Source organism: Pelobates fuscus, chromosome 6 (assembly GCF_036172605.1).
Source record: "Pelobates fuscus isolate aPelFus1 chromosome 6, aPelFus1.pri, whole genome shotgun sequence".
NCBI classification, from domain to species: domain Eukaryota; kingdom Metazoa; phylum Chordata; class Amphibia; order Anura; family Pelobatidae; genus Pelobates; species Pelobates fuscus.
Window position 1 is genome coordinate 87,274,751 of NC_086322.1, and position 11,502 is coordinate 87,286,252.

Consider the following 11,502-nt stretch of genomic DNA (forward strand, 5'->3'; position numbering starts at 1 on the left):
CAGCGCAATCATTGTTACTCAACCGCAGAATTCCAGGTGTTCAGAATGAACCATGACAGTGGGCAGTGTACATAGGGAAACACCAGAAAACATGAGAACAAGGGAATAATGCTTGCTGAGGCGTGGATTTAATATCTTTGGATTCGCTTTTAAAATGATTTAATACTCTGAATAATATTTAAAAAAAATTTACTGATATATTGATATATATTTTATATTTGATATATTTTTTGATAATTTAATACTTTGAAAGAAATATAAAAAAACTCTTCAAAAAATAGGAAATCATTTGAAAAGCTTATCCAGAAATATTAAACCGAGGTCTAATTATAGATAACTCTATCTCATGATTTCATGTGACATTAATTCACAGAACAAGACACCTCTCAGTACAAACTTTCTATATAACAAAACTTTAAAGTAGTCTAACGTAAAATCCTTAGGAGTAGGAGAACCTGTTATTGTGCCAAAGATCTTAGAAACTCTAAGTCGCTTATAACTAGCTATTGAGATATAACCCCAAGGTGCTCTCAATAGTGTTCATGTCTATGGTACAATAAAGTTGTTGCCCCGCCTTCCCCTTGAGTGTGGAGCTATGAAGAGCTAAACACGTGTGTGGTGTTGTTCCTCTGTTTCACTGTGTTCTAGATTATCCTATCATCTGTATGCAGATTGCAACACACATCAAGGGATGGTTTTTTGTCTGCTGGTAAAATTGGTGGTAAAATGTTTTTGGTTTTTTTTGTTTGTTTTTTAATAGATTGGTATCTGGTGCATTGGTTGACAATGTTCACACAAATGCATTGTAACTGTTGGCAAATGATAACATTTTTCCCTGTAAAAGCTAGAAAAAAAACATTAGTATAATATGGAAATCAAAGGAAAGAAGCTAGGATTAAAACACACAAATCTTAATGCCAATCGTTAAGAGGAAGTCCAAGATTACTCATGCCAATTATGTGGCCTTGCTCTATAATCTGCAGGCCAACTGGGCTATCCTCTTTGGTATCACAAAGCCAAGGTCACAGCTGTGAGGAAGACTGGTAAGGTCACTATTGAGGTTAAAACAAAGGTTGTCTAGCTGCAAGATGTTGGTCATGCATATTTAAACGCAGAAGAAACCCTTAATGCAAGAGTGTTTGGTGGGATCTGAACTGCGACAGTAGAACAAATTGAACATCTGTAGGGAGAGGCCTTTTTAATGACAAGGACACTAGAGTATGACACTCAGACAATCCTTAGGGAACTCATCACACATAGGTTCAGCAACACATTTCTATAATAACCTTTTGGGTAATTATCACAAAACAAGTTTGCCGTACAAGAACAAGATACAAAGATGATAGTTGAAGCAAGACTACAGTCTAAATAAATTGTAGTATAATTACACAAGTAAAGTGCAGCACATCCAAGGGAAAAACAGATTAGGGGTCCTACTACTAATACTATGTGGTGCGTATGTGATTTATATGACGTACGCTAGTTGTAGAGGAGAGAATAGAATGGGTTTTGTGAAAACCACAAGGAATGCGGTTGTAGGCTGATACAGGATAAGAATATAAAATGTGCCTGCTCAAACGTTATCAGATATGCTTCTCTAAAACCATGGGTTTATAAGGATTTCATAGAAGACTGGAGACTAGACAGAGTCTAATGGAATGAACGATGTAGGTGATTAGGATGAAATCTTGCACAGGTTACATCATAAAAAGTTCATAAAATTTATATAAATTCATGCTAATTTACTATATATATAATTCTAAGATGATAGATGATAATATTTGCTTAGCATGGATAACAGGTTCATGTTAAATTGTTTTCTTTCTTCGGTACCATGTAGAGACCTTCAAATCAAACACCACCTGACAGGGGTAGACTTATCCATATGCTTTACGTTTTAGGGCCCAGTTATGAAATCGGCCTTACCAGGCCTAACTTCTTCCCAAGAAAGGGGGGCATTTACATGAATGAGCAGGAGGCTTTGAGTATGTATACTGAGTGCCACTGCACACACCTTTCTTGCTGCTCCCTTGCAGGTAAGAAAACACCCAAATCAGGCAGCGTGCAGAGGTTATCTCCTCAATTTGATTACATCTTCTCCTGGGATGCTAGAAAGCGAGGACATGTGTGAAGCATGACCTGGTACATAAACTCCTCACATCCCTTTTCAACTCACCCAGGGAACCTGACAATTCATCTGTGGTGAATGCAGGCAGTTGAAGGCTATTCCCATTGCCACCTTAAATCCTTATGGAACTCAGGAACAAGATAATCCGTTACCAGTGTACATTGTGTGAATGAGATGCAGACACAGACAATATCACTTACATTGGGATTGCTGAAGTCAATATACTCTACTTACTAATGGGTCACAACAATATAGCAGTCCAGACTTGGTATTACATTTCAAAGAAAGATGCCACTCAATACTAAATTTGTTACAATAAAAATGATGGCACCCCTAAAAAACACAGTCTCCAGTAAAAGTTTACTAACAATTATGTAAAATAAATAAGACTTTTACTTAACTATCAGCTCTTCTAATTTTCTAAACTAAAACACAATGTTGTAACAACAATACGTACTAAAGATATGAGTGGTGTGGCTTGGGTCACTTTCAATACACAACTACAAGAGATTAAAGGTCAAATACGGAATCTGGTAACACCAGATTTAAAAGGGACACTGTAAGAACTTTAACAGCTTCATCTTATTGAAGTTGTTATAGTGCCTGCAGTCCTGCCATGCCATGCCCTGTACTACACCCAAATCCCACTATTAGACTAATTTGAAGGCTTGAAAGAGCGGGTGTCAAGGGTTGCAAGGCTAATGTCGCCGTTCCTTCCTTAATCCGCTAATCCTGGTTCCAGATGTGCTTAGTAGTGATATAGCTCTCCCACTGCATATAGAAATTTTCCCAATATATTGGATGCAGACAGTTGTATTGGGTACAAGGAATGTTTTATTAAGGCCAAGTTGCCTGCTTATATACCCAGACCCCCAGCATGGGGTTTTCATACAATACTATAGTAACCCTGCCCAGGCATCTCTGTGTCTGGGAGATAAGAGCATGCACTTTTGCTTAAACTAATTATCTCCCAGGCTCTAGAGGTACAATATAGTACAACAAAACATATAGAAAACAGATAGGAACCCTCACAAGCATGGTATCCCTGGATAGCCTGGATCTGAGTGTCACATCCTGCTCTGTTCTGTGGAGATGTCTGGCCTTGGCTTCTGGTATCCAGTACTCTTTTACAATTCTTGTTTAGTTTTTCTTCGTTTTTCTGGTTTTCTATTCCATGTCTGGTTTCTTTATGCTGGGTTTTCTAGGTTCATTCCTGTATTCCGTTCCTGGAATTCCCAGTCTCTTGGCTTCTTTTAAATGTTTGATTTTTGTTGCCACACCCATTCCTTTCCCATTAATCCTTTTTGTTTCAGTTGGTTCCTGCAGGCAGTTGTTTCAAGTCCTCTGCCCTTTCTTGCAGGTAAGTGCTGTGTGTGTTTTATAATTGTTTATTTAGTCATGCATATCTTGGCAGTCTAGGAACCCACCTTAATTGGAGTACTTTGATGCAGTGCTGGGTTGCATACATCTTGGCCATTTATGCATGTCTAAATCTCCAATGTTTATTGCACATATTAGTACTTAGTTATGTCTCCTCTTGTTTTGCCTTGCATCTCTGGTCTTGATTTATTTTGTCTTGTATTCCCAGTTCATGTACAGTCCTGTCCTGACCTGTTCATGTTTCCCTCATGTCTTGTGCACATGTTCTGGGTTCTGCTTTCTGTCCTGCTCCGGTTCTGGGTTCTTCTAGTCTTGTCTTGTTTTCTTGTTAGGTGCCTGTTCTAGTCTTGCCTTGTTTCTGCACTGGATACATATCTGCTGCAGAGCCTCCCTATCCAGTTCCTGGGAGGTCTGCTGCATCAGGGCCCTGGTACGTTGCCGCAAAAAATGCTGGTGCTCAACACCAGGGGGCGTGTGGTTACCCTGCACCAGGCCCTGATAGTCCATTTCCACGCTGAGACTCCCTTCATCATCAAGCACACAGGGGTCCCGGTCTCTGTACCGCCACCCGTGACACTGAGAGCCCAAGTTGTTCAAATAGCGCTCAGATCCACGTAGTATAACTGAATCGCCACCGGGGTAAAGTTTTAACTGACCGCACACGTGGCAGCTGCCCAAAATAGTTCAATAGGAAAAGGGGTTGCGGCTGGTCAACTTAAGGGAGTTCCTATTTGCTTGTAATCGAAAGGCTCCACCTGGCTCATAAGGAGTGAATGGTCACCTGTTTGGGAGAGTCTTTTTCCTGAACAGCGCTCTCCTGGCTTGTCTGGGGATAGAGTAGGTAGCAGTGCAATTTTCCCGGGGTTCGCAAGACTATATGTCCGAAGTATAGTTCCACGAACTCAACCACCAAGTATCGCTGCCTGCGTTCAGGAGACAACATGGACGCCATTAACTGGAGCACGTGTTTCGGTCAAAAGAATGGCGGCCACCCATGGAGAGCACTTGAGTTAGGTGTTTTCTGTGAAGTTAACGAGCCAGAGGGGTAGTCTGTGTTCAATGGTTTAACAGTACCGAATTGAAGGGAACATGTGATAAGTCATGGCTTCCGTGACAGCGGGTGTGTTACCGACTGACATATCGTGATGTCATATCTTCAGTGCAATAATCATTGTAACTCTTTCAGTGTTTCCCTCTCCTGGCTCCATGACAGTTATAACTTTTGGATTAATGTCTAAACATGTTTCAGATGAATATAACCAAAATTATTACATGGTTTCTCAAATTCTTATTTCTCATCTTGCCCACTGAGCTGATGGTCTATGCACCCTTCAAATGTACTCCTGACATAGAACGAGCCGTGTTCCAGTTGATGTCATGTAGAAGACTAGAATATTGTCAAGGAATACAATAACATAGAAGTATAGCATATTTTTGCTTATTGATATATTATATGTATTCCTACTCGTTGTGTAACCACAGTCACAGGATTCACCCATAACTGTAAAGGCAGCATATGAAAAAGAAGAAGAATTATTTAACAATCAGAAATTATTGGTTTGGAGTCATTTCTAATTTTTTTTTGTGCAGTCCATTTTTTGGTAGTACCAGTCCACATATTGCCCAAACACGCATTACGAACTATCCACGTGGCTTTGTGAATATTTAATCCCTCCTCCTAATGAACTGACATGACAGATCAGACCTAAAAATATTTTAATAATTATAATATTATAATAGTTCTTGTGATAAAATGCCTGCTTGCTCAGGTGAACATATACCAGACTTGTTTATTCCAGAATTCACGAAGAATATCTATAGCCAACACATAAAGCATAGGTATGCAAAAGGGGTTGCTATGACATCCACCTGGTGTATCCACCAGTCATTTCCATAACTCGCATGTTATGTGTATAACAGAATCCACCAGTCATTTCCATAGCTAAGATGATATGTACATACAAGAATTAATTAGTGATCTCTACAGGAATATGAGAAACAATTCTTTTGGTTAGAGATAAGCTGAAGCAATATAAGTACACCAAATAATTTGCCATGTTTCTATTTAATAACCACGATTTCTCTTTCTCTCCTTCTAGAATTCTATATGTATGTGGAATCTCTTTACATAAAGCGGCATTGTCTAATTGACCAATACCATCAATTAATATAAAATATCAATAGCAATAAATATTTTGCCAGATGCATTGAAGATTTGGAATGGTGAGTTCAAACATTTTCCTATTTAGCATTTAATATATTATTATTGTATTATTAAATAAATATGTCCAAAACTCACTATTAATGAGTTACTACTAAAGGGTTTGTCATTCAGTATGACTTTTTTCTTTTAACATGTATCAGCTTACTTACAAAAAAAGTTCACAAATACAGTATAACAAAAAAAAATGATAGATTATTAACCCCTTAAGGACCAAACTTCTGGAATAAAAGGGAATCATGACATGTCACACATGTCATGTGTCATTAAGGGGTTACAATGGTCTACAAAATGATCTAAAATCTGACCTACAAAATACAATTTAAGACAATTAAGATAAGACAAAATTTCAAACATTTGTGTAATATAAAATATAAAAAACCAATACAAAGGAACATTTCTTATTAAAACTTGTTTATAGCTCAATCATTACTGGTATAATTGTTTTTTTTTTCAATTTACAATATAAATAGACACAATCAAAAAGGACATATTCCATGATGTACCTTATCAATATAAATAAATACATATATTATTAATTAGTTGCTTTTTATGATTTAGTTCACAGTCTCTTGGATTATCATCTGGTTGACTTACCTTATCTCTGTGTAATCCTTTTGTTTTAGAAAAATAACGCTGATCAGATAATAAATCCCATTTATTTCACTGGTGCCAAAAACACAATCCATCCAATGTCAAGTGTTAACATGAAAAGGCCCTAAAGACCCCTAGTATTTTTCTTAGCATAGGAATATCACTTGCTCCAGCGTGTGGAAAGACAATATCCCTGACACAGCAATGGGCTTAATTTAGGATTTGGAGATTGGTGAAACTATTACTGACATAGTTACTGTTATCCTTCTCTTGAGAAGGAGCTTAGCACTCCCATGAATATGCATGAGGCAAACTCACTATTATACTGGAATATCTGAACAGGCCATCACTCCAAGCTCGATTGCTGTATAAATAAAAACAAGCAGCCAACTGCAGCATTTATTAAGACTTGTTTTTTTATTAATAGATATAATTAATGAGATAATTGCTGATATATTAATTATATTTATTATTAATTCTACGGCTTCTAATAATAACAGTATATGCTAATCAATCACTTTCTTAAGGTTGTAATGATCTGTTTGTACGTTAAATAGGACACATTCATGTTAATAAATAGAATTTTTTTTTTTAATGGAAAAAATCCCATGGTTTCAAGATGTTACACATTGTTATGGATCAGCTTGAGAAGTTGAACTGTTCTGCATGGAGTTATTTTGGATTTGTTTTGCCTCTGCTTGTCAGAGAATACAATCTACTTTAATATAAGTACAGGAAGCATTCACACTGTAGATACATTACATTGGCTAAAGCATGTAACCTTGGTTGAATAGCACGAACATTGGATTATGCTCATATTAGGCTAGTTTTAATCTGTACCTTTATCTTGCTTTGTCAGCTCCAACTAATTCTTCACAATCCTATTAGATCTATCTCGCTCTATAAATTCCCGTATTCATGACGTTGACTGGTGCAGGAACAGGCTGGAATGCAGACTAAATACATGCTAACTCCAATCTGTAAACTCTAAACAAACATGATTCATCTACAGTGAATATGATAATTTATAAAGAGCCTGCAAAGCATGACAATGATTCCTTCGTTATTAATCACCAACTATTACTGTATTACCGTTTTATAGAGTGGGCATGGTGTGTGTTTGTGTTTATGTATATGTAAAGGGTTTCTCACTAAAAGTGAGAATTCAAAGTGAATTTAAAATTTAAGGAAGGCAGGTCAAAATTGTAAAGTTCTGTAATTTGGCGATGGACACCATTCTCTAAGAGATTGGGATTTAGTCACTGAACAATAGGAAAACTGGCAACTAATACAATAAATGTAGTATTGTTTGTAAACTGAGAGTAAAGATACAAGAACTCTTGATGGAGGGATTCCTGTTTTATGATGAAGTTCCCGAACGCTCTCTGTTGAATTGTTTTGCCATATTACACACTCCCTGAAACAATTAAATGCTTAAAAAATGATGAAGAAACAAATACAGTGTGTCTCTAAATAGCTACTCACTCAGCATATCAGGAGAGAGGCTGAATTAAAGGCATACTCTAAGCATCAAACAACTAAATGCCTCTACTGTAAGAAAAAAAATGGGTAAGGGGTAAGGTGTTTTGGGGCGTAGTGTTGGGGAGGCTTAAAGTACCCTCAAAACACCCAAACAACTTTAAATTAATGAAGCAGTTTTGGTGTATAGATCATGTACCTGTAGTCTCACTGCCCAATTATCTGCCATTTAGGAGTTAAATCCAATTATTTATTTAATTCTAGTAGTCATTCCTCCCTGGCTGTGACTTACAGTCTCCATGCACATTTCCTGTAAAAAGAAATCTAATGTTTAAACTTCCTTTGTTGCAAAGTGTGATAGAGCCTACAGGAACCTCATGTGCATGATTAAAGGGTTACTCCAACTAAAACCAGGGTCTTTATAAAACAATGGGTTAATGAAAAGAAGAGAAATGCTAAAACCTGCCACTATCCATTGTAAAGACAAAGTTCTTACCTCAGCCCGATACACAAGACACCATTTTGGAGATGCTCTGACCCAGTTGTCTCACCCTCACTATTTGGCTCTTGTCAGTCACTCGGATCTTTTCGCTTGCCCATATTTCCTGTTTCCAACACGTGAAAGTCAAGAACTGACTGTTCACTTGCTGCCTACTATGTCCCACCCCTTGACGGCTGCCATTGTAAAGATTTAATCAATATTATTCACATCAGTGGTTTTAATTTAGTGGCTAATCAATGCATATTTCGGAATAGAATTTGGGGTTCTGAAGACATTAATTAATTAATAACTCAATTGGCAGTGTTGTAATTTATTATGAAGTCTCCAGAACTGTTAGATGCTGTCATTTTCCCACAATTTACACTCCATTGATATATAGTCTCTTTCTCTCTCTTTAGTATAGGGAGTTATTCAGTACTGCTCTGCATTAGTTAAACCGCCTTGCTTTTATGATTTCAGCATACCTACTTGATCAGTGTTTGCACCTGTCATTTCAGGAGATTGAAAGTTGTGTGGGAGACTATCAATAAATTAGGAAATAGATAGATAGATAGACAGACAGATAGATAAACAAAAGCTAAGATTGAGAATTACAGAGATAAGACAGAGGTATTTAAGTAGGGAAATAAAACCATTAAACAAGCAACAGGAAAGATATATGGGCCTGAGCTGGTTAAACTAACTTTTAACATGATGGACAAAGGCAAAGGTGATAAAAAATACTTTGCATGATTAGCACAGGCTATAGTTACAAAGTATACATGAAAATGTATACATTGAAAATAATGAAACTAAATAATAGTCACTAAATATAAAAACACACATACATCAAAATTAACAGGGTATGTAGAAATATAATGAAATGTGAGTCTTCCAGAAGGCTACCTATTTCGAATGGACATGGAACAGCTGATGGAGCTCTGAGTTCTATGCTGGACTGGGTATGTTTAAAAATCAGACTGTTTCAAATGGCCATTATGGAGTTATTTTCAACATGAGATGTGGTCACATGTTACAACATACAACACTAAATTATACTATGAATAAATAGACCGTGCTAACATATTGTGTTATAACGAATATGCAAACACACGTATCACCTGTTATATGATATGTGTGTGTGTGTGTATATATATATATATATATATATATATATATATATATATATATATATATATTTGTGTACGGGATTATGAAAGGGGCGTACATTTCAAGTAGGTTTAGTTTTGATAAATAATAGTCGGTTAAGGTGTGCCGAAAGGCTAGGCCTGCAAAAAAGAGGGCCCACCTGGTTACAATGATATGTGAAGAGGGTGTGGTGGGAGGGGAACTCCCGGAATCGACGAAGACAGGTAAGCAGGGGTTTGCTGGGTTTATATAGCCCTTAAATCCCTCCCACAACTTCAGGCATACGCCTTCTATTTGTGTACGGGATTATGAAAGGGGCGTACATTTCAAGTAGGTTTAGTTTTGATAAATAATAGTCGGTTGAGGTGTGCCAAAACCGACTAGAGGCTAGGCCTGCAAAAAAGAGGGCCAAAAAGTATGTAACGTTTATATTATTTATTAATATCACAATAGTAACATTATTTAGACATACTGTAGAAAGCGAGTCTGATCTCTTTCTCTGGGTTTGGAATGTACTGGTTGTACACTGCAGATTTCCAGCGTCCCATTCTCTTTTTGATATGTGATGGAACTTGATTACTTGAGGCCGTGGTGGCTGCTCCGATCCGAAATTAATGTCCCGAGAAGGAATTTGGATTGAGGGCAAGTCTAAGTAATAATGAACGTATGTATAGCATGAAGTGTTTTGTAGTGAGTGGTTTTCCTTGTAGGGACAAAAGTGGCAGTTCTGGATTCCTAATCTACTGACTTAACAAATTATCCAGCACTTGAACTGGGCACCATTTAATACCAGTAGGGAAATACTTAACCTCCACTGGGGGGCCTGCTTGATTTGTTTTTGTACGGGGGATTGCTAATACATAATGATAATTTATTTTAGTCAAGTTTCTCTGTTTAAGGCAAGTGTCTGTGTCAGTTATCTTTTCTACTGAAAACTCTTTGGGCCGTAGGAACCCGAAAAAGGCCAAATAAGCTGCGGACTTAATTACTAGGTTAGTAGAATATTCAAAAGGATTTTTATCTAATAGCTTGGAGATTTCTTTAAAGATGTTACTATCTATTGGGAGTCTCTTAAGGGATTTATGGTAATTTAGTCTCTGGATACCTTTTAGAATGTTTTTTATTGGGTATGTGGATAAGAAAGGGGTCTTATTCGGGTAGAGAGTAAGCATGAAGTGTTGTATACCTGTTAAGTATAGTTTGATGGTATTGTATGCAAGTTTTAACGAGATGTGGCAAAACGTTGAAAATGCAACCATGGTTCCTACAGAAAAACGATTTATTATGTTAAAGTCGCGTACAAATTTTGTAAACATTCCAAATGCTCTACTATATGCTTTTTTTGTGTTCACTGATAACCCTGCCTGAGCTAGAATTCTACTGTGGGCCAATAATTGGTCTAAAGCATGATTAGATCTCTGAACTGCGGGGGAGTTTTGGGTTGCTTGTTCGCTGTAGGGTGCAGTCTGAAAAATTCCTGCAAATTAAAACGTGACAAAGCGTCAGCTGCGTTATTGAATATTCCTGGAACATGCATACAACAAATGTAAAACTGTAATTTTGCTGCCAACCATGTGAGCTTTCTCACTAGATTCATAATAGACAGGGACTGAGAACGGCCTTGTTAATTATACTACAGGCTGCTATGTTATCAGAATAACACCTAACTGCTTTACCCCTCCAATTCTCTCCCCAAATGTGTGCTGCTGCCACTATGGGAAAGATTTCGAATAACGCTGAGGTGTTCTCGAAGTTATCTAGTGTATCAGTTTCAGGTGGCCAGCTGTCATATACCCATTCGTCCCCAAATATTGCTGCGTACCCGACTGAAGCTGCAGCGTCTGTCCAGATAACTGGGGAATCGTCGGAGATGGGAGGAATGAATAATGACCTACCATTCCACGAGGATAAAAACAGATTCCACATTTCTAGGTCAGCCCTTGCCGAATTGTCTAAATTGATCTTAGTGTCGTCGTCAGGGAGGCCGTGTAGTAGAGAGAGTAACCTGGAGATGAAAGACCTGCCTTGAGGGATAATTCTCATGGCAAAGGTAAGAGAACCCAAGAGAGA

General features: G+C 37.5%; 1 protein-coding gene across 1 annotated transcript in view; it reads right to left on the reverse strand.

Moving 5' to 3' along the window:
- The window catches only part of CNGA1 (cyclic nucleotide gated channel subunit alpha 1), a 42,900-nt gene extending 36,374 nt beyond the window's left edge, over positions 1-6,526 (reverse strand). Inside the window, exon 1 of the mRNA XM_063457928.1 lies at positions 6,327-6,526. The gene's annotated coding sequence lies outside the window, so the exon portion shown is untranslated. The remainder of the gene's footprint in view (positions 1-6,326) is intronic.
- Positions 6,527-11,502: the final 4,976 nt, after the last annotated feature.